The 26,829-nt window shown below is 38.5% G+C and overlaps 1 protein-coding gene across 4 annotated transcripts in view; it reads right to left on the bottom strand.

The window, feature by feature from the left end:
* The window catches only part of LOC126293354 (uncharacterized), a 220,065-nt gene extending 206,472 nt beyond the window's left edge, over positions 1-13,593 (bottom strand). The window contains exon 1 of one of the 4 annotated variants that reach the window (XM_049986555.1): positions 13,462-13,593. The gene's annotated coding sequence lies outside the window, so the exon portion shown is untranslated. Of the gene's footprint in view, positions 1-13,423 lie in introns of all 4 variants that reach the window. The other 3 variants (XM_049986554.1, XM_049986556.1, XM_049986557.1) reach the window with 3 other exon arrangements.
* Between the last annotated feature and the right edge of the window lie 13,236 nt (positions 13,594-26,829).

Below are 26,829 nucleotides of genomic sequence, written 5' to 3'. Positions count from 1 at the left end.
AGGGGAGGGGATAGTTGGATGAAGGACAGCAACCAAAGAATGTTGAGGCCAGGAGGGTTACAGGAATGTATGATATATTGTAGTGACAGTTCCCACTTGCATAATTCATAAAAGCTGGTGTTGGTAGGAAGGATCCAGACAGTGCAGGGTGTGAAGCAGTCATTGTTATGAAGAATGTTGTGTCAGGCAGTGTGCTCGCCGACTGGGTGGTCCAGCTCTCTCGGCCACAGTTTGCCGAAGGTCATTCATGAGGACAGACAACTTATTGGTTGTAATAGCCACATAGAATGCAGCACAGTGGTTGCGGCTTAGCTTGTAGAGCACTACAGCTTCCACAGATAGCCCTGCCTTTGATGGGATAGGTGATGCTTGTGACTGGACTGGAGTAGGGGGTGGTGGGATGATGTGTGGGGCAGGTCTAGCATCTAGATCTATTGCAAGGATATGAGCCATGAGGCAAAGGATTGGGAGAAGGGTGGAGTAAGGATGTACAAGGATATTGTGTAGGTTTGGTCGTGGCAGAATATCACTATGGGGAGCATAATGGGTAGAATATGCCCCATTTCAAGGAACAACGAGAGGAAGTTGAAACCCTGGTGGAGAAGGTGATTCAGTTGCTCCAGTCTTGGGTGGCACTAAGTTACGAGAGGAATGCTTCTCTGTGGCTTGACAGTGGGACTTTGGGAGGTGATGGGTGACTGGAGAGACAAGGCATTGCCTTTGTTTGATTATATCCTAACATTACATTTATATTCAGAGTTAAAAAAAATTTCTTGGTGCTGCCAGTCCACATTTATTTTTCCTCCCTACTTTTGCCGTCATCAGTTACTTAGCTGCCCAAATAGCAAAGTCATCTATTACTCTTAATGTCTAACTCCCTAATCTAATTCCCTCAGCACCACCCAATTTAATTCAACAACATTGCAGTACCCTTGCTTTACTTTTCAGATTCAGCATTAGTACATGCAATAGACTTCATCAGTACACTTAACTTACTAATTTTAAAAAAATACATTTTTACACGCTTATGGTCATATGTGTTCGATAAGGAGAACCTCTGATTTTTTCACTTGGTTTTAACACCTCATAGTGCCCAACGCTGAGCTGCTCCCACCAAATGCAGAGCATGATCTTGGAGCCACGAATATTCAATTTGGCCCTCGATGTGGAAGCATGGTGGGGATATTCCCATGATTTTTTACATTTAGGGTTATCATAATGAATCCACTTTTCGTCCCTGGTCACAATGCAATGCAGAAATCCCTTCCATTTTTGCCTCTGAAGCAACTGTTCACAAACACACAAATGCTGTTCAACATCTGTTGGTTTCAGCTCACATGGGACCCAAGTTCCTTCTTTCTGAATCATGCCCACAGCCTTGAGACATTTTGAAATGGCTTCCTCTGTCACTCTCACAAATCATGCCAATTCTTCTTGAGTTTGACATGAGTCTTCACTCAGCAATGTCTCCAATTCTGCATCTTTGAAAACATTCTCTCTTCCGCCACTGTGCCAGTCTATGACGTTAAAATCACCGTTCTTGAAATGTTGAGACCACTCACGACACGTTCTTTCACTAGTAGCTTCCTTACCATATGTACTTGAGAGCATTTGATGAGATTCCACTGCCGTTTTCTTCATATTGAAACAAAACAGTAACGCCTCCCGCAAATGACGAGAATTAGGCTCGTAAACTGACATTTTCAATCAAGAACAACAACTTTACGGTGCAGACACAAATCGACTAATGTTTGAACGAGGTTATGTTGATCGATGTCCAAGCTAACTGCCTGACATCTGTGATCTGTTTCTTTCGACCTCTACTTACTGTTGTCGCCACCTATCGGCACATGATGGAAGCAAAGTTGTACACCTTTTATATATATTTCTGGTAAGTCACCTATTTGTGAAAGAACAGACAAGATCCTAAATTCAATCCCCATGGCACTTCATGTTGGACTTCAAGTGTGTGATAACTGCTCCAATTTGCTATCATTCTCAAAAACTGGAGTCACCTTGGATAGTCTGAGATCAGGAAAACTGCCTTCTCTGAGACACTAGTTTATATTTATATAATATGTTAATGGTGCTACAGTATAATGTATTATTCTTTCAGTAGGTTATTTGACTTAAAATATTGCTACCATATGAATTTTTCATTTCTTTGACAATTTTAAGAACTTTCTCTTGGTTCATTCCCCTAAGTTTGCTTCATGGAGATCTGGCCTAATCACATTTAATATTTGTATTATTAAGGAAATCCAGATGATCAACTTTCTGATTTCTTCTGCACAGCTACAAAGCATTTGTTGAATGAATCTGCTAGCATTGGAGCTGTGTTGTAAGAGTTTCTGACTTCACCTTCAGTAGTAATAATTAATGACCAGGCTGCTTTGCACTTGTTCGTAATATATCTTTTCAATAATGTTTAGACAAGTGTAACTATTCCTCATACAGTTTTAGAGACTTTCACTGATCTTTAATTTCATTAAAATTATTAACTTTCCTGAGAGCTTTTAAGTGCCAAACACGATCATGCACTTGATACTGACCTTACAGCTTTTAACACCAGCAGTTTATTTGATTTTACCATTTTTTTGTTCTCCACAGTTTACCCTTTCTACTTTAAGATAATTACATGGAAGAAGCTGAAGAATTGAGATACTTACTAAATAACTGTGAAAAGTTTCACTAACTAGTTGGGCATTGAAACCATATGTTAGAAATAATTCTTGCAGTCAGTTTTGCTCAAGTGGTGTGTTTTCTCCAATTGTACTTTGATAGTATTTAGGTACTTTTAAACTTTGATAACTTTTGTGAGGTCTTGCTCTTTTGCTGTCTAATAAAATGTTTCAAATCTACTGTCAACATGCAGTGACCTGAGAAAATAAATTCCTTCACATAGATAGAACACAAATCTGTGAAATATTAACAAAACATTATCCTGAAATGATTTTAGTTGTGAAGGTTCTGAATTCACATCATGGAAATGTGCTGCCTTAGCATATTCAGTAATGTTGTGGCGAGCACCAGTTTTGAAAATGTGGTTATCAACTTTAACAAGAACTATGTTGGTTTATGATGTGCTGATCCTCGATTCAGTCTGGTGTCAATGGCCATTATATGATTTCATTTCTATTATTCTATGGCGTTTTTATAATAAAGTGCTTCATTTGTGCAAACAATTGCATGCTGGTGATCTCCTCTGCCCAATGATTCACTGCAGGAACTGGAACTGCCACAACATTTTTACACTAGGTTTGTTACATGTTCTATCAAAGCTTGAATTTATGTCTCCCTCAATTGCTTGCGTAGCTACATATTATTTCCACACTGTTACATAGCAAAGTACACTGTCTAAGTTACCTAGAAAAGAATTTTCATTTGTTGATGATGTTCATTGTATAATCTTTTTTCAAGGCACTATCCATTCTGTTTAAATGCTCTCTCCAGCCCTTTGCCATCTCTAGGAGAGTTACAGCATCATAGCCAAATCTCAAACTTTGTATTTCTATTTCCTGAACTACAACCCCCTTCCCAAATTTCTCCTTCATTTCCTTTACTGCTTGCTCGATGTACATACTGAATAACTTTGGGAATAGGCTACTATTATGTCAGACATGATTGATGTACAGAACCTAAACCGTAAAAGTATTTATTTACACAATTATATTGAATGTGCACTATTCTGAGCCTTTAGCTACATATTAACAACAACATTAATAGGCTTTTTGAAGTGTCTTCCAAACTAATCAATTAAACCACAGAAATTAAATACTTCTTCAAACATTTACTGTTGCAAGAAGAGCTATCCTTGAGCACTGTTGTAAACAGCACAGTCTTACGAAATGTCAATAATAAGGAAACAAATAAAGTCTTGTTGGACAATACAACCAGTAGAACAAAAAGTTAAAGGTCTGACAAGCCACTGTGGAGCATACTCACTGTGAATGCAAAGCCAGTACCAAGCACGAGTAATGAAAAAGTTATTGTTCCTACCTACGCATTGGGCTTGTAAAGTCCAGTCCCTGAGGGTGTGATGTCTTGGTTAAAGAGCTGCAGTAGACAGCTGACTGAGAGGTGCAGTGGTGGTGGCTCTGATGAAGTCTACCAGTTTGGGGCTGACGATGGCACTGCCTACTGCTGCCCTAGTGTGATTGTAAATCCTTGATGTGTGGTGTACTAGATTTTTCTGATTGCCTGCTTGGCTGGTTCGCAGAAACAACATAATCTTGATCAGCACACGCCAATGCTGGCTGTGCACGATGATTGAGTTTTTGGTGCAGCCACCAGCTTCACTCTCTGATGGTCTATCTGCTGACTCCATGGCCTTGCCACAGTTTAAGTCAAGCCATGGGCGCTAGAATTGTGCAGCAAGCTGACATTTGGCTGCCACCACTCCATGGTAGGCACGGTACTGCAGCTACAACCTTCCTTCTCAACAACTGCTTCCCTTTCATGTTCTTTGACTCTTGTAACTGCAGTCTGGTTTCTGTATAAGTTATTGATAGCCTTTCATTCCCTGCATGTTATCCCTGTTACCTTCAGTATTTCTAAGAGTGTACACTAACCAACACTGTCAAAAGTACTCATACAGACCTCCAACTGCAAATATCTGCAGTAATGATATCCTCAATGTTTGCTCATATCCTTATATTTTATCCTACTACGTACCCATGGTCAACTAAATGCAGCTTGTCTTGCAGATTAATATTAGTACTTTATTCATCCAAGAATTATTTTGCAATTGTATAGGGTTTGTCAACTTAATACAAGAAAAACAGAGTAATATACACAGATACACGAATGTTCAATGAAAAGAGGGCAGCACTAGTGACTGGTCATGGCCACTTTAAAGTAAGCATCCCAGTACCTGCCTGAAACAATTTGGGTAAACCGCAGAATACATAGATGATGATGGGCAGACAGAACATGACCCTCTACCTTCCTGAAGCTGAGGCCAGTGTCTACATAATTTGATTATATCTAGCATTTACCATCAAGAATCTCAGTACATAAAGTTCCCAGCTAAATCTCCTGACCTGAATCCAATGACACATTCTCACAAAGAATATTGCTATGTGCAGTCTTTCTCCTCGAACCTTACACATCTCAAGAACTGATTTGCAGAAAGAATGGCATTTAGTTGGCTTGTGACTCACAGATATCATTATTATATCAGCATCACACATCGCAGTACATTCTCTATTGCTGTTGATGGTAGTTGGACTGTTTATTTAAATTACTTGCCAAAAAAAAGCAAATCCACAGCTAGCTGCCATTCTGTGTCTCCTCTATGTGGTGAGTAGAAATCTATCCATTTAAGTTTATTTAAATTACTTGTGTTACATCAAACTCGTAATTTAACTTAGCAAATTTCAAACACATTCTAAGTCCTGCACATTTACTAATATTTGTCATTTTTAAGTAAATTCTTTCAATCAGTGGTAATCAGTGCAGGTTGTCCTATCATTCAACTGACATGCGAGCCGTCTTATTCAGGTAGAGGCATGCAATATGACAATAAAGATAGAGTGCCTTGGCACTTATTTACATACAGATGGTTATGGCAGAAATGAAAATAACACTCACTGCTTATATGGACATCTCATTTTTTGGATCTTTCTGGAGAACACATATCAAGAAATAGTAGACTGTCATAGCATGCAAATTAGAACTGTCACATAATACAACTACTAAATTTATTCTCCCAATCTAATGACAATATTCTTTCCAGAGTTTTATCTTCCACTGATACACAAAGTAAGGTTATTTGTCGCATTCTCCTGGATACATTTTTTCAAATTCCTGACGTGTTGAGCAGTACAATGTGGTTCTCTTCTTGAAAATTTCAATTACAAATGTGTAAGCAGCAAGTCTATAAAAACATATAAATGGCTTGAAAATGTCTATGCAAGTACATTTTTTGATCCAAAGTGGCCTTGTTCATAGTCAATGCACTTGAACAACTTTGAAAATATTTATCCATATGTATATTTTTTTTCTTTTAGTAAGTTTAGTCTTATGGATTCATTATATTGGCATTAAGTATCTTTAATAAGTTCATTCATGGGGAGAGGTATTATCATTGTTCATAATGTTTGAAGATACTTCTACCTTCTCCATCCCCTTGCTACTAGAAAAGAAAATATATTAGATTAAGACTGCTTTCAGTCATAAACAACAAGGTTCAAACCACCATCAGACTATCCAATTCTAGAGTTTCACCGTTTCCTTAAATATGAAATGGTCCCTTCAAAAAAGTGTGTGATAAATTTTGTAGCCTGTCATCAAGTCTAGATTTGAGTATTGTGGTACTGAATCCTGAACTTACTACATATGTGGAGGACTATGACTATTTGCAACTGTCACATTTCTTAAGTTGCACATGCCCTATGGGTGGTGCTAAAGAACAGTCATTTCAAGGCAAATTTCTAAAGCTGAGAAGCAGAGGCGGCAAGATAATCTCAAAGATCTCTTGGCTAAAATGAATTTGTCACAAGCCATGGAATCATACAGTTATTTTCAGGACCCTCCCACTACACAATTCGAACCTGTTATCAAGATCTGCCAAATCAATACTGAAAATATAAATAAATCAAAGTGCCAAGTCTTACAGAAGGTTTCATCGAAATATAAAATTAATTTTGTCGCTGTTGAGGAAACACATACAGAAAATTGAAATGAATATGGGAGGAAACATTCATGGCTTTGACTTACTAGGCACAATGTACAATTATGCTTATGGAGTGACAGTTGCCAATCAAGAATGCACCGCAATGCTCTGTATCTGATCTCAGTGACATCCATGAAATTGTGGTAAAAATTGGGTAACTAACAGTAGTCAATATAACAAACCTCCAGCTATCTCTTGGCCTTCACAAGTCATCCCAGCATGTCAACACTTCGATTTTAGCAGTTACCACACTCAACAGAAGTAAAAGGAAAATTATGAAAATCGTAAAGTTTTCATTAACTTATATTTGGCGTTTGATGCAAAGGGGAAAGGAACAGGAGGCAAGAGTACAATCCTATGTGTTGAAACAACTAATGAGAATAAAGTACCTCTCCAGTGTTTCCAATTTGCATTACAAGCTTCCCAGACAACCAACGCTGTCAAATCTTGATTGAAACTGGGACAGGTATCCCACTTGTATCATCCTTTCCATGATCTAGATGGAACTTTAGAAAAGCAAAATGGGATGTATGTGCTAAAATTCTGGACAAATGTTTTGGTTGGATCCCCCAATAGCAAATAACATGAGCGGTTTATTGTAGCTATGACAAGTGCAGCAAACAATGAGAGCCCTAGTAGCTACTGCAAGCAGTAGATGACAGCCGAGAATTAGATTAATGAGAAAGAGTACGCCGAATTTCTAAAAATTTCTGACATGAAAACAGCGAATAACTTACTTCGTAAGCTGTACACTCAGACAAAAAAGTAAGGGAAAACACATATCAACTCACAGGACTGTATCACATTTACTGTCCACGTTCAGAGCACCATGGGACAAAGCTCATACAAGATACATCAGAATTAAACAGAACACTATTGAGAAATCTAAGTTTTCAAGAACTTTCTCTGTACCTGAAATTTCTGATAAGGCACTGGGAAGTGATAGAATCCATTCCAAATTTCTCCTACACAATGGGAACTATGCAAAAAGGGGGCTAGCAGATTTCTTCTCTTACATTATGATATCTCATTCAGCCCTTTTTATATATATCACAGCAATACTCAAACCTCGAAAGGCATCAGACCAGCCAAAGAATTATTGTCCAGTTTCTCTATTTATGAGTTCCTTGAAAGAATACTATACAATTAGATTAGTCTAGTGCTCTTTCAGAACCTTTCTGTCGAGAAAGCTAGATTCTGACCAGGACAGAGCTGCACTGGTCAAGTGTTGTCATTAACAACATTAACTGAAGCAGAATACCAAATGAAGCAGAAAACATCAGTTGTTTTCATTGATCAAAGTGATATAAGTGCAGCACGACATGATTTGGAGCCATGGGCCATTTTATAAATTATTACAACTTATTCCATGCTGATGAGCAACAAAACTGTATGGAAATTTACTGTAACCACAAGAAAATAAAGTAACTGTCAAAAAGTACTGAATAATGGCTTACCGCATTGACCCATCATTGCTCCTCTCTTGTTTAATTTATATTGGTTGGTTACAATTAAAGTGTCACTACTCACAGAGGTCCATTGTGGGCTGCAATAATTGTATGGCAGTGAAACTTGACAGAAATTCTAAAGCATCAATGCATCTTACACTGGAAAAAAAATTGTTCCAATTTTATAGACTTCCATTATGCTAGAATAATTGCAGATTAGCAACTTCTGTTAATCAATAAAATGAAAACCAACCAATGTTGCAAATTTCACTTTTTTTACTTATATGATGACTAGTTTTTGGGCTGGGAATCATTTTCAAATCATAATCTCTATGTGCTGTAACTGTTAATTTGCACTTCATAATACACATATATTTATCTTGACATGGTTCTTGTATTTTTGGAAGTGCCATTTTTGACTATCTGGATGATTTTAAAATGGGTTCTGGACCCAAACCAGTCATCAAATAAATAAAAAAGTGAAATTTTGCTACTTTGGCTGGTTTTCCATTGTACTAATTCCAGTTTTGGCCACCACGTGCTAATGTGGCACTGTGAATGCAAGAAAGATGTATATAAATGTTTTCATATGTAACGGATTATGAATGGGACATGGACAAGGTCAGACAAGTGAGAAGGGTGTAATGTTGATTTTATTATTAACCACAGCTTACACAGTTTGTTCAGCAAGAGCACTTGAGATGTCGACGAAACAGTGCATCCATAAAATGACTTGATCAATAGTTGTTCCCAGCTGTTTGAGTGGAATCTGATCAATGTGTTCCCATATACTGGCCTTCAGATCAGGTAGAGACCAAACATATCCCTGGTACATGTGTTCTTTTAGACAGACCCAGAGCCACAAATTAAATGTATTCAGATCAAGTGATCTAGCAGGCCATGTATTTATAAAACGTCTGGAGATAATACATTCATGTAAGGTTGTGTTAAGCAGAACTTCCACTGGTCAAGCGAATGAAGTACTGCCCCATCTTGCATGGAAACAATAATTTCCACACAGTTGTTTTCTTCCAAAGCAGGAATTACATGTTGTACAAGGAGGTCTCCATAAAGTGCAAGCATCACAGTACATCTGATAGGCCCTCTTTGTATATTCTCTTGAAAGAAGAATGGGCCAAGAATAAAGGTGCTTGTGAATCCGCACCACACAGTCATATATCGTGAGTGCATTGGCCCTTCTACCCAACACGTGGTTAGCAGTATTCAGAATTTGGCATTTTTGTGTATTGACTGCACACCATAGTGTAAAATGTGCCTCATCACTTCATAGAATATTGCCTGGCCAGATGTCATCAGCTTCAATTCGTGCCAGAAACCGAAGAGCAAATTCAGAATGTTGCTGCAGCTCATGAGCTTTTTGTTGCTGCATCATCTGGATCTTCTACTGCTTGGTTCAAATGGCTCTGAGCACTATGTGAGTTAACTTCTGAGGTCATCAGTCACCTAGAACTTAGAACTACTTAAACCTAACTAACCTAAGGACATCACACACATCCATGCCCGAGGCAGGATTTGAACCTGCGACTGTAGCGGTCGCTCGGTTCCAGACTGCAGCGTCTAGAACCGCACGGCCACTCCGGCTGGCCTTCTACTGGTACCAGTGTAATATAGATCAGAAAACTTCCCTTTCTGCTGTCCATGGGATGAACAATTCTTGTGATAAGACATGAGCACTAGCACTATCTGGGGACTGAGCTGCATGATCAGTTACAGCAACAGCAACCTTGTCAATAACTTCCACTGGGATAGGACACTTTCATCTTCTAGGTGCACACCGAACTCACCCATTTTTTTTAAATTTGTCATCTTCTTTAAACCATTTAATTACATCAGGCATCTCCTCAGACCTTCCAGCTGGTCAATATATCCCATTGCAACACTATAATTGCTGCCATTTACATAAAACAGTTTCACTAACAGCACATGGTCTCTCTTCTCGATAGCCATACTGTTCATTCACATTGTGCATATCAAATGACAGTGTGGATGTCATACCAGCATTAAGTGTAAAGCACCAGGTTTGCACCTGGTAGCTAAAATTGAAACTAATTTTAGTGTAAATCTGCTCCACATTTACACACTAGAATATCTACCAAGTTTCACTGACATATGATAATTACAGCTCACACTGGGCCTTCGTAAGTAGCTGCAATTTTATTACAACCACCCAGTATATATTTGACATTCCTCAGCACAGTCCAGAAAGTTGGGCTATGTGGATGACTGGGTAATAGGTCCGCAACACAAAACCTTTGAAACAACTGAAGAATCCCTAACTTCTGATCTAGATATCTTAGGCCAATTTTTTCATAAATGGAGGTTAAAACTCAAATAAAAGAGAAATTGTACATTTTTGTCTGTCTATTTTGAGAAAGACTAACTTCATCATAACAAGCATCACAAACAACTTGGGATCGAGCAAGGTAGGATACTTTTTTTTAAGGAGAACTTGACAAGAACATCTGTTAAGTCAAAAGCAGATATAACATTCTCCATAAACTGTATGCTGCTAGTTGGGTATCATCAGCAAACACTATTCGAATATCAGCACTTTGATTGGTATACTCAGCAGCAGAGTATTGTGTGCCACCTATCTGGCTTAATAGTCCATACACGAAAAAGACAGACGCGTAAGTTAATGAAGCTATGTGCATTGTTAGTGGGTCAATATGATATATTCCCATGTACTTGTTAACTATCTCAAGCCACATACCACCACCTGATATCCGACAGAAGAGCATGCTACTATTTTAATAACATAAGACTGCTTATAACACCGACCTTCCAGTATTGATTGATCTATTGCATGTCGAGCAAAAGTGATTACAATCAACACAGCCCACTCTTTTGACAGCCAGGACTCTTACAGAAATTTAATTCAATACCACTGATGATCACAAATGCTACTGACAATAAAACTATCCTCCACAATGCCTCAAACTGCTATGCATCCAGGAGAAACCCTCTGGATTTGACCAGCCATGAACAATTTGAACTATCCAGAACTGCATCTGAATGGGCCGTGGAAGATGTGCTGACACTCTCCACAAGTAAGGCATATCTTCATCACTATCTTATGACTGTGGAGCAGAATGATAGACAGTTGTTCATGTTGTACCACACATACCTGCAAGGTTTCTTTTGAAGCTTTCCTGACAGTGAGGATAGTGTGACAAACTACATAAAAACTTTGATATTTGTTTATGGCTGATGTCATTTGTGCTACATTATGATGGAGAGCTGTGATGAAATGTTGACATGTAGTAGTTCAGTAATATTTATATACATTTATAATTTAAGTGGATAGACACAAAAATCTACTCACCAAGAGGCAGCAGAGAACACAGGTATAAAAGCTATTAAAGTTTGCAAGCTTTTTGACTCAGTGGCTCCTTCTTTGGGTAGAAGGGTTGGGGATCGGGTTGTTTCAGGGAGGAGAGCAGACAGCGATGTCATCAGTCTCATCGGGTTAGGGAAGGACAGGGAAGGAAGTCGGCCATGCCCTTTCAAAGGAACCATTCTGGCATTTGCCTGGAGTGATTTAGGGAAATCACGGAAAAACTAAATCAGGATGGCCGGGCGCAGAATTGAACTGTCATCCTCCTGAATGCGAGTCCAGTGTGCTAGCCACTGCGCCACCTCACTCGGTTGGGTAGAAGGACAGAAGGGGATGAAGGAGTGGGGAAGGAAGAGTGCGGAAGGAAAAGCACTGGTGACGTTTAGGAAAAGTGGTAGAGTTTTCAAAAATTGCCTGAAATCCCGTGTCAGGAGCAACTGACTCCAGAAGCTTGCAAACTTTAATACCATTGATATGTATACTCTCCTGATGGTACATTTTTTATCTGTCCAATTACCTAATATATTGAAAAAAAATTCTCTTTTGTGTATATACAGCTATTCCTGTGAGTCAAAAACTGATAATGTAGTCCACAATACGAATAAACAAATAAAACCGGCTACATTTTCCTGTTTTGAATGGACCCAACACAAAAACCAGTCAAAAACTTCAAAGTAATGATTAGTTTAATGATAACTCACAAAATGTAATCACGCACTTCAGACAACTGTGTGAGATGTAGCCACCCAACACCATGGACTGTCACTATTGTGTGTCAGTTTCTTACACAAAATAACGCATCCACAAATATAGATCTTCTGTTTTCATTACTTTTTTTGTTGCTTAACTGCTGTTTCAAATATTGTTCAAAGCATTTCCTCTGAGGTGCATTTTTATTTTCCTCTTGGTCACTCCAACTCGAAAAATATTCGTCCACAATAATATTTCGGAGTCATATAAGATCATATGGGTTCTTCTTGTGATATCAAAGGGGTCAGCTGCCGTAACAGAAAATCTTTGATCCAGAACCAACAACTTCCACAGTGTGGAAAAAATCCATAGCCAGATTTTTGCCCCAAGAGAGACATAAAAAGGAATGGTTTCATGCATTTAACAATGTGACAAAAGACATGTAGTGGCTCATCCCGGTTCTTTCATACTTTATGTGTTATACACATAAATGTTCGGTAAAATACTCATAAGCAAGTTATTGCCTTCAAATGTAGCCTAGATGTCGGGCTACGTCAGGAATCGGTCTGTCATCACAATTAAGACTTCAGAAGGTAGGAGAGTGGTGCGGGGGTTGGGGTATATGGGACGAAGGCATACACCGCATAATTTAGTAAAAAATAAATCTTTACAATTAAGTGCAGACGCAAACTGATACCACACGTATAGTTTGTTTATAAGATGCTGGCCGAATTTTCAAGTTGGTTTGAGGAGAACAAGCAGGTAACTTTTGCAACCGTAATTCAATATGTTGACAGTCAGGAGCGCATTATACGCGCTAGTCGCGCACGCTGCGTTTCCCACACAGTGATGCACAGCTCTTGCGCTTCCTGGTTTGGTACCCCACAAAGCGAAAATTACTTTCTAATAGTTACGGAACACGTAAGTACTGTGTTATTCGGTAGCCAATGTTGGCAGCGGCCACAGACACAACACTTGTGGTCCGGAATGGTCCGACTTTTACCGGCTTCAGCCGATCAAGAACTAGGTATCTCGCACTTAATAACGTCGCGAAGATACTGTACACTTTTATTAGGATGGTGCTTCTTGTATATCTTATCTTTTACACTTCAATGCTAGCAAAGTATAATTTAATAGAGAATAAATTATATTAAATCACTTAAACTGCTTCTCTGTTAGCTCTATCAAAACGCGTAACTAACTGCTTTCGTGATGAAATGTCTGCAAACATTACTTTCATGTCGTACATACGTGTCGATCATCTTTCCGCAGCATTATCTTGTACGCACCGTACTAGTCCATCTGACATATTTTTATACTGGGAATTTAATCTTAACTGTAAACGTGGTTTTTAAATTGACCTCCAAATTTTCACATCATAATCCAAAGATAGCTTTACCAAAGACATTATATGCACCAAATGACTGAAATATTTCTTCACTGTCGGAATGTTTTTGTTTTATCATCAGTATGTATGTGATGGAAGAACTGTATACAGTAGGAAGGGATCGTCAAAAGCATTTTTCTCATGATGGAATATCACGTTGCAAATAACGTCCGCTGACCAACATGGGAGAGGTAGAACTTATCCATTGTTTAAATAACTAGTTCGTTTCTCTTGTATGTGATTGTTAGCACCTCGGCGAGAAAAGTGAAGCAAGTAGAAAAACTGCAAATTCAGTATGTCACTGAAAAATATGTGAGAAGTGCCCTCACGTGCACGACAAATATAATGGAGTTTACTGCCAGCAATACCTACTAGAAATTTAAAGCAAGCTTATAATTTTTCAGTAATTAATTCCTCATACCGAGTTTTCTCATGTATTGCAGTTTTTAGTTGGTTGGTTCAAATGACTTTGAGCACTTTGGGGCTTAACTTCTGAGGTCATCAGTTCCCTAGAACTTAGAACTGCTTAAACCTAACTAACCTATGGACATCATATACGTCCATCCCCGGGGCAGAATTCGAACCTGCGGCCGTAGCGGTCGCACGGTTGCAGACTGTAGCGCCTAGAACCGTTCGGCCACTTCGGCCGGCTTTTTTAGTTGTGCCACTGGCTTTGGGGGTTGGCGAATTATATAGCAGCAATTAAATTAGTAGCTTATTTTTTTGTCTGCATCCTTTTTGTTCTATCACGTGATATACAGTCGTTAAAAGGCATAACTTTGTCCACTTTAAAGTATTACATGATAAAAAGTAGTTGAAATACTCGCTGTTTTCCTTCCGACTGTTTTGGACTTCATACTTTATAGAAAGGTAAGTAATTTTTTCTCGAGAACAGCGTTGATAGAGCGTCGCTCGTAATTTACAAACTTAAGGGAAGCTTGGAATGGTCATGTCTAAAGCTTTGTATAAAGAACTTTAATCACTTGTGTGCGTAATTTCGGTGTACAAATCAGTATCCACTTTTTGTTTATGTAGAAAAATGTTTTCTCGCTCTCTCCCTCCCGTTAATTTCCTTAGAGAAAATGTTGGATGATAAGAGATTTAAAAATTTGCGGAGAGAAGTATCAGTTACTAATTTATTTGACTGAACTAGCACCATTTGCAATAACTGGTTTTAAAAACACACGGTGTGAAAAAAGACTAAATGCGTGCGCATCTCTGGAAATTAGGAACTTTGTCCTTAAGTAAACTAAAACTAAATGGAATCACGCAGAACTTTTTCAACACTACCGCTGTTTTACTGGTTGAATAGTAAGTTTTGAATGCAAATAAGTTTTCGCGACGTAAGAGTGCTGAGGAAGCTATAGTTTTATTTCGTCCCTGCTGTTTGAGTTTTCTGTACCATAACCTTTCGTTTCGCTCAAATACTGGAAAATTCTCTTACCGCATATTTGGTCTGGAAATAACAGCAAAAAACCTGAGTGATGCGACTGCTTCACTGTATTTTCTCAACCGACGATTCTTTTTTAACTGGTAATTACTTAATATGAGAATCGTCTGAATCACTCAAACCACGCAGCGCCTATTACAAACTTTTTAAGCGCCGTATTCTTTTCTGCGTGTTATGTACTAACATCCCCCCCCATGAACCATGGACCTTGCCGTTGGTGGGGAGGCTTGCGTGTCTCAGCAATACAGATGGCCGTACCGTAGGTGCAACCACAACGGAGGGGTATCTGTTGAGAGGCCAGACAAACGTGTGGTTCCTGAAGAGGGGCAGCAGCCTTTTCAGTAGTTTCAGGGGCAACAGTCTGGATGATTGACTGATCTGGCCTTGCAACATTAAATGAATTTTATATTTTATTTGGCATTCGGTGAAAAAGTACCATGCACTCATACATATTACAAACACAATACTTCGCAAATAACTGTTGCAAATATGGGGTTTAGTGAAGCAGGGGTTACAACCCGTCGGCTTTGACCAACGACGTCAGAATTGGCCAGAGAGCATTTATCACACAGATGAAAGAGTTGACAAGAATGTTCAGAAACAAAGGAATACGAGATACGTAAAATATAGTTGACATATATAAATGCCAGTAGTATTTTCACGTTAAGGATCTCGTGTGTTTGTATCGTATTATTTATCTGGAAAATGAAATGAAAAAATGGATGGAAAATATTGGTAGCATAGAATACATTACATCACACATATATGAGTTGTACCTCGAACCTCATTCTAAATGTATTGTTTAAGTGCAGTACGGGATACAAGTTTGGCGTACGTCGATTTATTTGGTTCAAATGGCTCTGAGCACTATGGGACTTAACATATTAGGTCATCAGTCCCCTAGAACATAACATCTTAGGTCATCAGTCCCCTAGAACTTAGAACTACTTAAACCTAACTAACCTAAGGACATCACATAACACCCAGCGATCACGAGGCAGAGAAAATCCCTGACCCCGCCGGGAATCGAACCCGGGCGTGGGAAGCGAGAACGCTACCGCACGACCACGAGCTGCGGGTGTCGATTTCTAGTTCAGTTGAACTATGTATCCCCAGCTTCACCAAACTCTAAATGAAGCACGGGATACATATTTTACATGTGTTGTTTATTTCGCCTCCACTATCACTAACAGTCTGTTCTTACGTAGATATTAGTACTACCGATGGCAGAACGAACTTCGCACATATTATCTGTATCCCATACTTCTGTTGACCTCTATATATGTACACTGCTAACGAAAACGTAGAAATGAACATACGTTACATTTGCAACCTGTACCTCAGTTGAACTACGCGATGAGGCAATAAGACGACACATATAAAATTTGTATCCCGTACTTCACTATGGGGTAATTTTTTTTTTTTTTTTTTTTTTTGCTGCCTTCGATGCTAATAGTAACCCATTCTTTACTTGAGCTATATAGCTATACACAACATTTGTATCCTGCTCTCCAGTTGACATATATTGGCAAATCTCATCAATGTTACATATGTCGTTCTTTTCGAATAAGTAGTGTCAGTGTAAAGGTCAACTGAAGGACGGGATACAAATTTCAGTTCTGTCGGCCGTCAGTTCTGTCGGCCGTTTCGCCATCAATATTGCTAGAACAGATTCGAAAAAATCGTAATGATACTAGTGCTAGGAAACGAAAGAAGAACGGCAGCTGCGAAATTTCTATTACGTACTGGACTACACGAAAACATACGTATTGGTGTAATACAACAATAAAATACGTCAAAATAGTCATATGCAGTAAAAGAAGAAAATGGAAAAGTGAACTTACCAGACGGGAACTTCCTAAAGGAACCGGAGCTCGCCTAGACAGACATCAACAAAAATCACATACTCACATACACAACATTACGAAAACACACACACATATATTCACCCAAACCTCCATCCTAATGTGAAATTAGCTAACATACTTCAGACGGTACATTTGCCCAACATGTTTAATAAAACATTTAAACAGGCAATATGTTTGGGGAATACTATGTCTCCATGAATATTCGTCTAGATGACTTTGAAGTGTGGAAATCTGCCGTTTCCCTTTCCCTACAAGAGATTGCACAGCTGACCAATAACCCTCTATGCTATTTGTGCAAGCCCCTGTGGATAATGATCTGAACTCAATATTGTGATTTACTACGAGACGCTGATAACCCCTTTCCCCTAAATCCCTATATGAAGAAAACCCGTCTGAAATTACAATGGAGCCCCATGCAACGTGATCTTCAATTAAGCTGACCAAAACATCCTTCCTTCGATTGGGTATTACTTCGAACATTACATCGTCACTCTCCTGACCTGAAACTACTGCCCCGCAAACCCATAATCCCACCGGAGGTCGCTCCCCCCCCCCCTCCCCCCCCCCCCACCTTTCTGTTGTACTTCCTTTTGCCAAAATGTGATTCGTCAATTTCGATGACAACACCTGCCTCAACGGCCCCCTATATATCATGTACTCCCCACACACTTCCCTACAAAAAGAATGCCAATCCACAACCATACGCTTACTCACACGACATTCATGCACAAACAGCCACACAATAGTATGCGATCTTCATAATGTCTCTCAAAGCGAGCTGAGATTTTTCGAACCACGTCCCTCTTCTAATGGATCGCCACAACCTATCTCTGCTGCAGCGCCATACGAATAAGTCGTGAGTAAGGCGACGAGATGCACTTGTGAGGCGCATATGATCGCCGTACTCACGAAATCGAATATACTCAGCAATGAGACCACACATTTACAAAAAACAAATCGTGGCCAACATGTCTTCGCCCATAGCCTCTCGTAAATCATCAAAGTTCATCGGAACAGATAAACCCATACCTACAAACGAAAATGAGATACTAAAAAATGTTCTAAAATAAAAAAAAACTAATGGTCCAAACTACTTCAATATCACTAAGAATGAAATTAAGTACCGAATGAACTAGAAACAAACCAATTACTTTAATAAACGCACACGAAGAATATTTTCAGCAATATGTAGCGATCTCTTTAAAATCACATTCAACTATTTTAATGTACAATGATAGCTCTTATCAGGAACACTGAACTGTTTTATTATCTATGGCTCGAAGTGAAGACATTACTATCTATGAGTAATGTATGACGTCATTGGTTGTATCCCTTGCTTCATTAGACCCCAAATATGTTCTTAAACATTCGTTTCTGGAACGTCTGGTTATTACAATTCAGGACATTCTGTAATTCGAGAAGATATCGCTATTTAAACACTGTCATATACAGAGCGCCCCCTTAAAAGTCATGAGGTACAATTTCTATAGCGTTTCAGCAGATATTTGCAATTTCGGTTCTGCGATGTGTAGCTGCCCAAACAAAACTGCTCATCGCGTTCTCTGTGACGCTCAGTGTCGATAGGAAGCGTCGGTTTGTTTCCCACTGCAAACAAAGTTATTTTTAAAGTGGAACTTTACGTGTCCATTCGATAGAGGGGCCTCAAATTTTTCTGGTTCGATATCCGTTTTATCGATATGTATTAATCCTCCAGTGTCGACAGTACCATCGTGGCCCACATCTGACTGCTATTGCCATGCAACAGCGCTGTTCCTTTATTACCAGTTCTATGTCATTCACGAGCCACAGCAGGACAGACAGTGTCAAGATACAACATTATCAAAATACATAATTACAACTCTACTATGACAGTAATTTAATACCGCAAGACAGATTTAAGTTATATAATTAAATTACAATAATATCACAACTATAAAATAGATACAAGTATATAATGAAATTAAATATAACGGTTGCTGTTGGAGTCATGGAACTGAGCTACAGCTCAAGTAAACACTATGCTATTTTTAGAGAAGAATTTTTCAATATTGTAGAAGGGTTGTTCTTTTAGTTTTAAACTGCTCCCATGGTAAAGACTGAATTTGATCAAGTAGAGCATTAAACAATATTAGGGCCACCATTGGGAAGCTGTTTTGTGTCTTTACTAATCGACACCTTGACATGTCGATACTGTCTTTGTTGCGAGTGCTGTATTTGTGAACTTCATTTCTCTTTTTGTACATATCATGGTTTCTCTTTATGTGGAAGAGGCAGTTCAATATATACCGTCGGTAAACAGTCAGAACTCCTAACCTGGTGAAAATTGGTTTACAATTGTCTGTTTTTTTGCTTTAAGTAATGATCCTCATTGCTTTCTTTTGCAGTAAAAGCACATTCTTGCAGCCTGTAGAATGGCCCCAAAACAACAGCCTATAATTGGCGTGGCTGTGGATCATGGCATAGTACACAGTTCGAAGGTGCTGTTCTGGTACTATACTTTTCAATTTCCTCAAGAGGTACAGGACCTGTGAAAGTTGGGAAGATACATGTTTCGTGTGCTGTTGTCAGGATAATTTGGTATCAATGAGAAAACCCAGAAGTTTAACATCTGCTGCCGTACCCAGTGCTCCAGTGTTGCTGAGGCTGCATATCATCTTTTGAGTGTTTTCTTCATTAATTTTCATTTTGTTCATGATAAACCAGGCCTTAGCTTCATTGAACAAGACTTCTGCTTGTTGAACTGCCTGTTAAACATTCTCTCCTTTTGAGAACAAGGTTGTATCATCTGCAAACTGCAAGGTGTGTTCAGTCGCTTCTGGAACGCTTCTGATTCATCGTCTTTTACTGCCAGTCTTAATATTTATCGAAAAAACAAATATCGCTAGATTAGTCTGGGACCGCTTTACCGAGTGGGAACATAACATTCAGACTTAAAATCTCATTTTGTATATAATGGGGTGCAAAGCGCCGATTTCCATCGATACTGGACATTGCACGAAAGACGTGAAGAACAGTATTTATACACACTAAAAAAAAAAAAAAAAGCGGACCTTCCTGTGTTTCGGACAAGTGAAAAAAATATTGTTAAGATCAGCGTAGGATGTATTGTCACAATAAGGAGAATTCGAGATTCCTACTCGGTGAAGATGTATGGAAAAATACATCTACATCTACATGAGTACTCTGCAATTCACATTTAAGTGCTTGGCAGAGGGTTCATCGAACCACAATCATACTATCTCTCTACTATTCCACTCCCGAACAGCGAACGGGAAAAACGAACACCTAAACCTTTCTGTTCGAGCTCTGATTTCTCTTATTTTATTTTGATGATCATTCCTACCTATGTAGGTTGGGCTTAACAAAATATTTACGCATTCGGAAGAGAAAGTTGGTGACTGAAATTTCGTAAAAAGGTCTCGCCGCGACGAAAAACGTCTATGCTGTAATGACTTCCATCCCAACTCGTGTATCATATCTGCCACACTCTCTCCCCTATAACGCGATAATACAAAACGAGCTGCCCTTTTTTGCACCCTTTCGATGTCCTCCGTCAATCCCACCTGGTAAGGATCCCACACTGCGCAGCAGTATTCTAACAGAGGACGAACGAGTGTAGTGTAAGCTGTCTCTTTAGTGGACTTGTTGCATCTTCTAAGTGTCCTGCCAATGAAACGCAACCTTTGGCTCGCCTTCCCGACAATATTATCTATGTGGTCCTTCCAACTGAAGTTGATCGTAATTTTAACACCCAGGTACTTAGTTGAATTGACAGCCTTGAGAATTGTACTATTTATCGAGTAATCGAATTCCAACGGATTTCTTTTGGAACTCATGTGGATCATTTCACACTTTTCGTTATTTAGCGTCAACTGCCACCTGACACACCATACAGCAATCTTTTCTAAATCGCTTTGCAGCTGATACTGGCCTTCGGATGACCTTACTAGACGGTAAATTACAGCATCATCTGCGAACAGTCTAAGAGAACTGCTCAGATTGTCACCCAGGTCATTTATATAGATCAGGAACAGTAGAGGTCCCAGGACGCTTCCCTGGGGAACACCTGATATCACTTCAGTTTTACTCGATGATTTGCCGTCTATTACTACGAATTGCGACCTTCCTGACAGGAAATCCACGATTGAAACACATCAAGATTACATTTGCTTTTAATGTCATTGAGAACGTTTTGTCATGGAACCAAAGTTTAGGTGGAATAGATCTTTGTATCGATGCACGCTTTTTCCCTTACTAGATACGGACAAATTTAATTATTTTTTTTTCAAATAGATGTTATTTTCTCCTTCATCTGTGAATGAAGACATGTTTTAGAAACTAGCGAGTGTTAGAAAATTCCTGATGTGTAACTGCTGACTTCAGTAATTGATCTACCTGTTCATTGTGAGTGGTGCCTAAGTTAGCAGCGATCCAAATGAAAGAAGAGATGTTCCCTTTGTCACTGTTTTGTGTCATCATGTGAACAGTTTTTGCCACACATATGTTTGTATCATAGTTCCATTTTGGACTTTCAATGGACTGTATAAGACTTTTGTAATCTGAACAGTTATGTTGTGATGTTCTGTTTGTATTCGAGCATTACTGAGCTTCTCAAATAATTAACTTCAGCTGCTTGTGCTCTTCGTATAATTGCTAATCTTGTAATCAAATGTATCAACCTCCTAACATATTTTGCATATTTCCACTCAATAATATCCTGGGATAACTCATCACTTAGAAAGAAAGTATTGAGCATACAAAGCAAGTAGTAAGAAGATATGCAGGGTTCACACACGGACGTCATGCAGTTGTGTATGTATGGTCGTATGTATAGGCTGTTAGTGGCACCAAAGTTGGTGTCCAGTCCATAGTGAATGAGACAGGTACTGAAATTGAGTGTAACAAAACAAAAGCTGATATGCCTAACTCTGTCTTCAAATGTTCCTTTACAAAGGCAGGCACAGAAGTATTGCTCCAATTTAACCCTTGTACCAGAAAAAGTATGAGTAAAATCAGTTTAGTGTCAGTGATGTTGAGAACCAGCTGAAATTATTAAAATTGAACACAACTCCAGGGCCTGTTGGTATCCCTGTCAGATTCTATATCGAATGTGCGGCTGAGTTAACCCCTCTTCTAACTATAATTTTTCATAGATCTCACAAACAAAAAACTGTACCCAGTAATTGGAAGAAAGCACAGGTCCATCCGCCTACAGGAAGGGTAGTAGAACTCATCCACAAAACTACCGTTCAATATCCTTGGCATCCGTTTGTTGCAGAATGTTAGAATATATTCTGAGCTCATATATAAAGAGATATCTCGAACAGAATGAACTCCTCCATGCCAATCAGCATAGATTCCGAAAACTTCGGTCGTGTGAAACACAACTCGCACTTTTCTCACATGACATGCTGAAAGCGCACTTATCTCACATGACATACTGAAAGCTATGGATCAAGCCACTCAGACGAATGCGATATTTCTTCATTTCCGAAAAGCATTTGACTCAATACTACGCCTACGCTTATTACTGAAAATTCGATCATGTGGGGTAGCAAGTGAAATTCGTCACTGGATTGAAAAGTTCTTGGTAGGGAGAATACAGCATGATATCTTGGATGGAGAGTCATCATTCAGATGTAGAAGTAACTTCAGGTGAGCCTTAGAGAAGTGTGTTGGGACGCTCGGTTCATCTTGTATATTAATGACGTTGCATACAATGTTAATAGTAACCTCAGACTTTTTGCAGGTTATACAGTTATCTATAATGATGTGCAGTCTGAAAGAAGCTGCTTAAATATTCAGCCAAGTCTGGATAAGATTTCAAAGTGGTACAGAGACTGGCAAATTGCTTTAAATGTTCAGAAAGGTAAAATTGTGCACTTGGCAAAAAGAAAACAAACGCAGTATCCTTTGACTATAATATCAGGGAATCACAGTTGGAGTTGGCCAACTCTCTCAAATGCTTGGGTGTAAGACTTTGTAGGAATATGAAATGGAATAATCACATAGGCTCAGTCATAGGCAAAGTAGGTTTATTGGTAAAATACTGGGCAAGATGGTTTGCAAATCATTTGTGCGACCCATTCTAGAATATTGCTGAACTGTGTGGGATACGTACGAAATAGGACTAATACGGGATATTGAACGTATACAACAAAGGGCAGTGCAAATGGTTAGAGGGCTGTTTGAACCATGGGAGAGCGTTGCACTGATGATGAAGAAACTGAACTAGCAGCCTCTTGAATGCAGACATAAACTATCCTGAGAAAGTCTACCAACAAAGTTTCAAGAACTAGCTTTAAACGATGGCTCTCGAAATGTACTACAACCCTCTATGTATCACTCATATAGGGATTGTGAGGACAAAAAATTAGAATAATTACAGTACACACAGAGGCATTCAAACAATCATTCTTCCCATGCTCCATACGTGAATGGAATGAGAAGAAACCCCAATAACTGGTACAATGGGACATACCATCTGCCATTCACTTAAGGTTGCAGAGCATGAATGTAGTTGGGCATTTTAACTGTCCCATCACAATACATATTTTTGCTAGTGAAAGTCGTCATAAATAATCAACCATAATTTGAGAAGAAGAGTGATGCACATCCCTACAACATTAGAGTAACAAGTGACCTTTAATACCCATTGTTGAAGCTGTCAGTGGCTCAGGGAGGAGTTCAATATGCAGCAATAAAATTTTTGATCGTTTGTATAATAATACAAAATTAATTAAAAACTGTTAGTCAAAAAAACCTTGTTTTTAAGTGTAGTTGCATAAGTAGGAATAAAATGATGATGTTTTCAATAATGTTAACAGTAATCATGCACACATATCCTGCCAACTGACTCGTTCCACATCATATCAGTGAAATAATAGTTGAAATGATCTATGGCACATGTAACTAACTAACTAATAATTCATCCTCCCAGCGCTATCCTTCATCTTCATAGTAGAAGCAATAGCAATATAAGAAGCTATATGCTTCTTCCATTTAAAATTTTCATCAATACTTACATGCAAAATTTTGTAGCATTCTGCTCTATTTGCTAACATCTGTTGATGTGCTACATCAGGTGATGGTATGACTGTATTTGTTGTGCAGAACTGAATGTAGTGTGTTTCTACAAATTTTAGGGAGAGTCCATTTTCAGAAAACCACTTAATAATTATTAACACACTGCCACACCTCAGATATATATTTTTGTGTATACATGTTCTCAAAGAAATTTCGATAATGAGTGTTCTTTGTTGTTTTAAGAACTTTTTAGTTAGAGCCTGAGTTCTGCAAAATTTAAGATAATTATCTAAAGAAAAATTCTCCTGTATCTATGAAGGCCAAATCTATAACTGCAATTCCTTTAGAAATGTCTGAAGTCCACCAACAAGTTAGAGGCCTCTTTTTCATGTGCACTGACTGTTTCATTGCAGTTGAATGATTTTCTGCATCCAGTATTACAGTTCTGATGCTATCATACAAGTTTCTCACATTTGATGAACCTCTAACTTTAAGCGTGTTTTAAAATAAGATGATACTGCTACTGAGCTTTTTAAATATGCCATCCGTAATGTGGTTGGCTTTTTTGTGTTATTAAAGTATTATTGTTATCTTTTCAAAATTTGTACAACTTGCTTATCAGAAATTTTGTGAAGTACTTCGTCATTACACATTTGTACTAAGTAAAATAATACTCTATAGTTTATTACAATTGAAAACCAAATTTTTTGTGATTTTGAGGAATGTCTGTGTGTCGAGTAATAGATTTATTTGGGTGTATCGAGAAGTGGGAGAAAATGGGCTCTGACTAATCCCACTGCAAAATGATAATTAAAACTGTGAGATTATTCCCTTGTAATTATGTAACATCAAGTAAATGTGTGCCATTACTTCATTCACCATGTCATCCCCACAAAAAAGAAAAAAAACATTTACCTCTGTACCATGAATTTCGTTATTTGCTTCACACATGCACACAGATATGAAAGTCATGCTAATTTTGTGCATTGTAGGTCATTTTTTGCTGTCGGTTTAATGCAACCAAAACGATATGTCCATTGTAAGTGCATCTGCTTTACCTGCCTTTTATAATGACGTAGGCATGGTAATTTGAGTAGGTTATGTTTCTGGTACAGCTTCTCTTCTTAAGGATGGCATAGCATGAATGATAGTCTTATGTTATTTGATACCTCAACAAAATGTTAGCTCCAGGAATATTTTTGCTGAAATATTCTATATACTGTATGAGATTTAAAAAAAAAGTGGTTTGTTTTTAAGGTAGAATGATGAGGCGTAACTCTAATATCCAGGAACACAAAAGAACTGCACTCTATATATACAGTGCAGCAGTCTTTCTGCATTCTCTCATAATGCTCCTGCTGGTACCACAGAGTATATAAAGGGAGGGTGGTAATCCACCCAATGCCATCAGTCAAATGTTTGAAGACGGAAAATTAATTACCTGAAACCGGTACCTGTTCCAGAAGCCATATACTGGCAACATGTGGACAAGTTTATCGCCTTCCCGTGTTTCACAGTTTTCTGTCGTTAATGGTCTAGGCATATACTGTATACATAATATTCTGATGTTGGGAATCGTCTCCCACACGTTACTTCACCCAAACTTGAGAAACTAATAACATTTCATTGTGCAACCTAATTATCTTAATCATACTGCATGCATAAAATTATTGAACTTGGTAATGTTTCCCTTTTCCTAAATATGTATGGGAATTTGATATACTTCCTAATTTGGGCTATCCTTGGGTATAGTGACAGGGCGCAAATTTCAGCTCCTCAATGCGACTTCAAACACTTTGGGGGTGTGGAACTCGAAATTATAAAAAATCATACAGAACAGAATGAAAAAGACACTTTTGTTTTCGTTTTAGGTTTTTATTATTTTTAAGATTTTTAATTTTTTCACAAAATATAATTACAAACATTCAAATTACAAAATTTTTCGCTTTTGGGATGCTGTGTGGTAAGAGTGTGAAACGGTTTTCTGGACTACCAGTTAATGAAGCGGCACATACAATAGCCCATGATAACACACTAATCGTAAAACAGTTCCAACGTATTTAAATGTCGACTTTGAACCTTCTTTATTGTTAGTAAAATTTGCCTTAGGTGTCTATGGCTGGTCAGTATTTTGAAAAAGGCATATTTGCCCCATCAGCTCCAAAATTGCATATTTATCTCTACCGGTGTCAGTTATAACAACTATCTTCACAGGAGTAAACTGTAAGGTACAAAAGAGAGATAAATCTAAATGTACACGCAAGCAACATAGAGAATGGGAGAAATTAAAAAAGGTTTTCGCAGCGTTTATCAATGTGTCAAAAATACATTTGCGTCAAAAGCGCACAATCAAGTGTAGGACATACATAGCTGTCATAAGAGTGTGAACGTAATCCATAAAAATTACAGTAATGCATACTTGGTGAGAGGTTCACACTTACAAGGGAACCTCCCCATCGCACCGCCCTCAGATTTAGTTATAAGTTGGCACAGTGGATAGGCCTTGAAAAACTGAACACAGATCAATCGAAAAAACAGGAAGAAGTTGTATGGAACTATGAAAAAATAAGCAAAATACACAAACTGAGTAGTCCATGCGGAACATAGGCAATATCAATGATAATGTCAGGTTAGGAACGCCGTGGTCCCGTGCTTAACGTGAGCAAATTCGGAACGCGAGGTCCTAGGTTCAATTTTTTTTTTATTTTCAGACAATTATTATCTGTCCGTCCGATGCGAGGTAACTGCGCCGTAGTATGGGGACTCTACACCCAAACAAACATCGAAACACACGACCTCAAAACATATGTTTTGACAGAGAACAGAGAAAACTGTGCGACTGTGAAACTGTTGCATTCATTTGTTGCAGTTTATGTGACAAACTCTTATGTTTTCATCACTTTTTTGGGAGCGATTATCACATCAA

This window comes from Schistocerca gregaria, chromosome 10 (assembly GCF_023897955.1).
Source record: "Schistocerca gregaria isolate iqSchGreg1 chromosome 10, iqSchGreg1.2, whole genome shotgun sequence".
NCBI classification, from domain to species: domain Eukaryota; kingdom Metazoa; phylum Arthropoda; class Insecta; order Orthoptera; family Acrididae; genus Schistocerca; species Schistocerca gregaria.
Note: the sequence above shows the minus strand (reverse complement) of the source record. Positions and strands in the feature narration are given on the sequence as shown.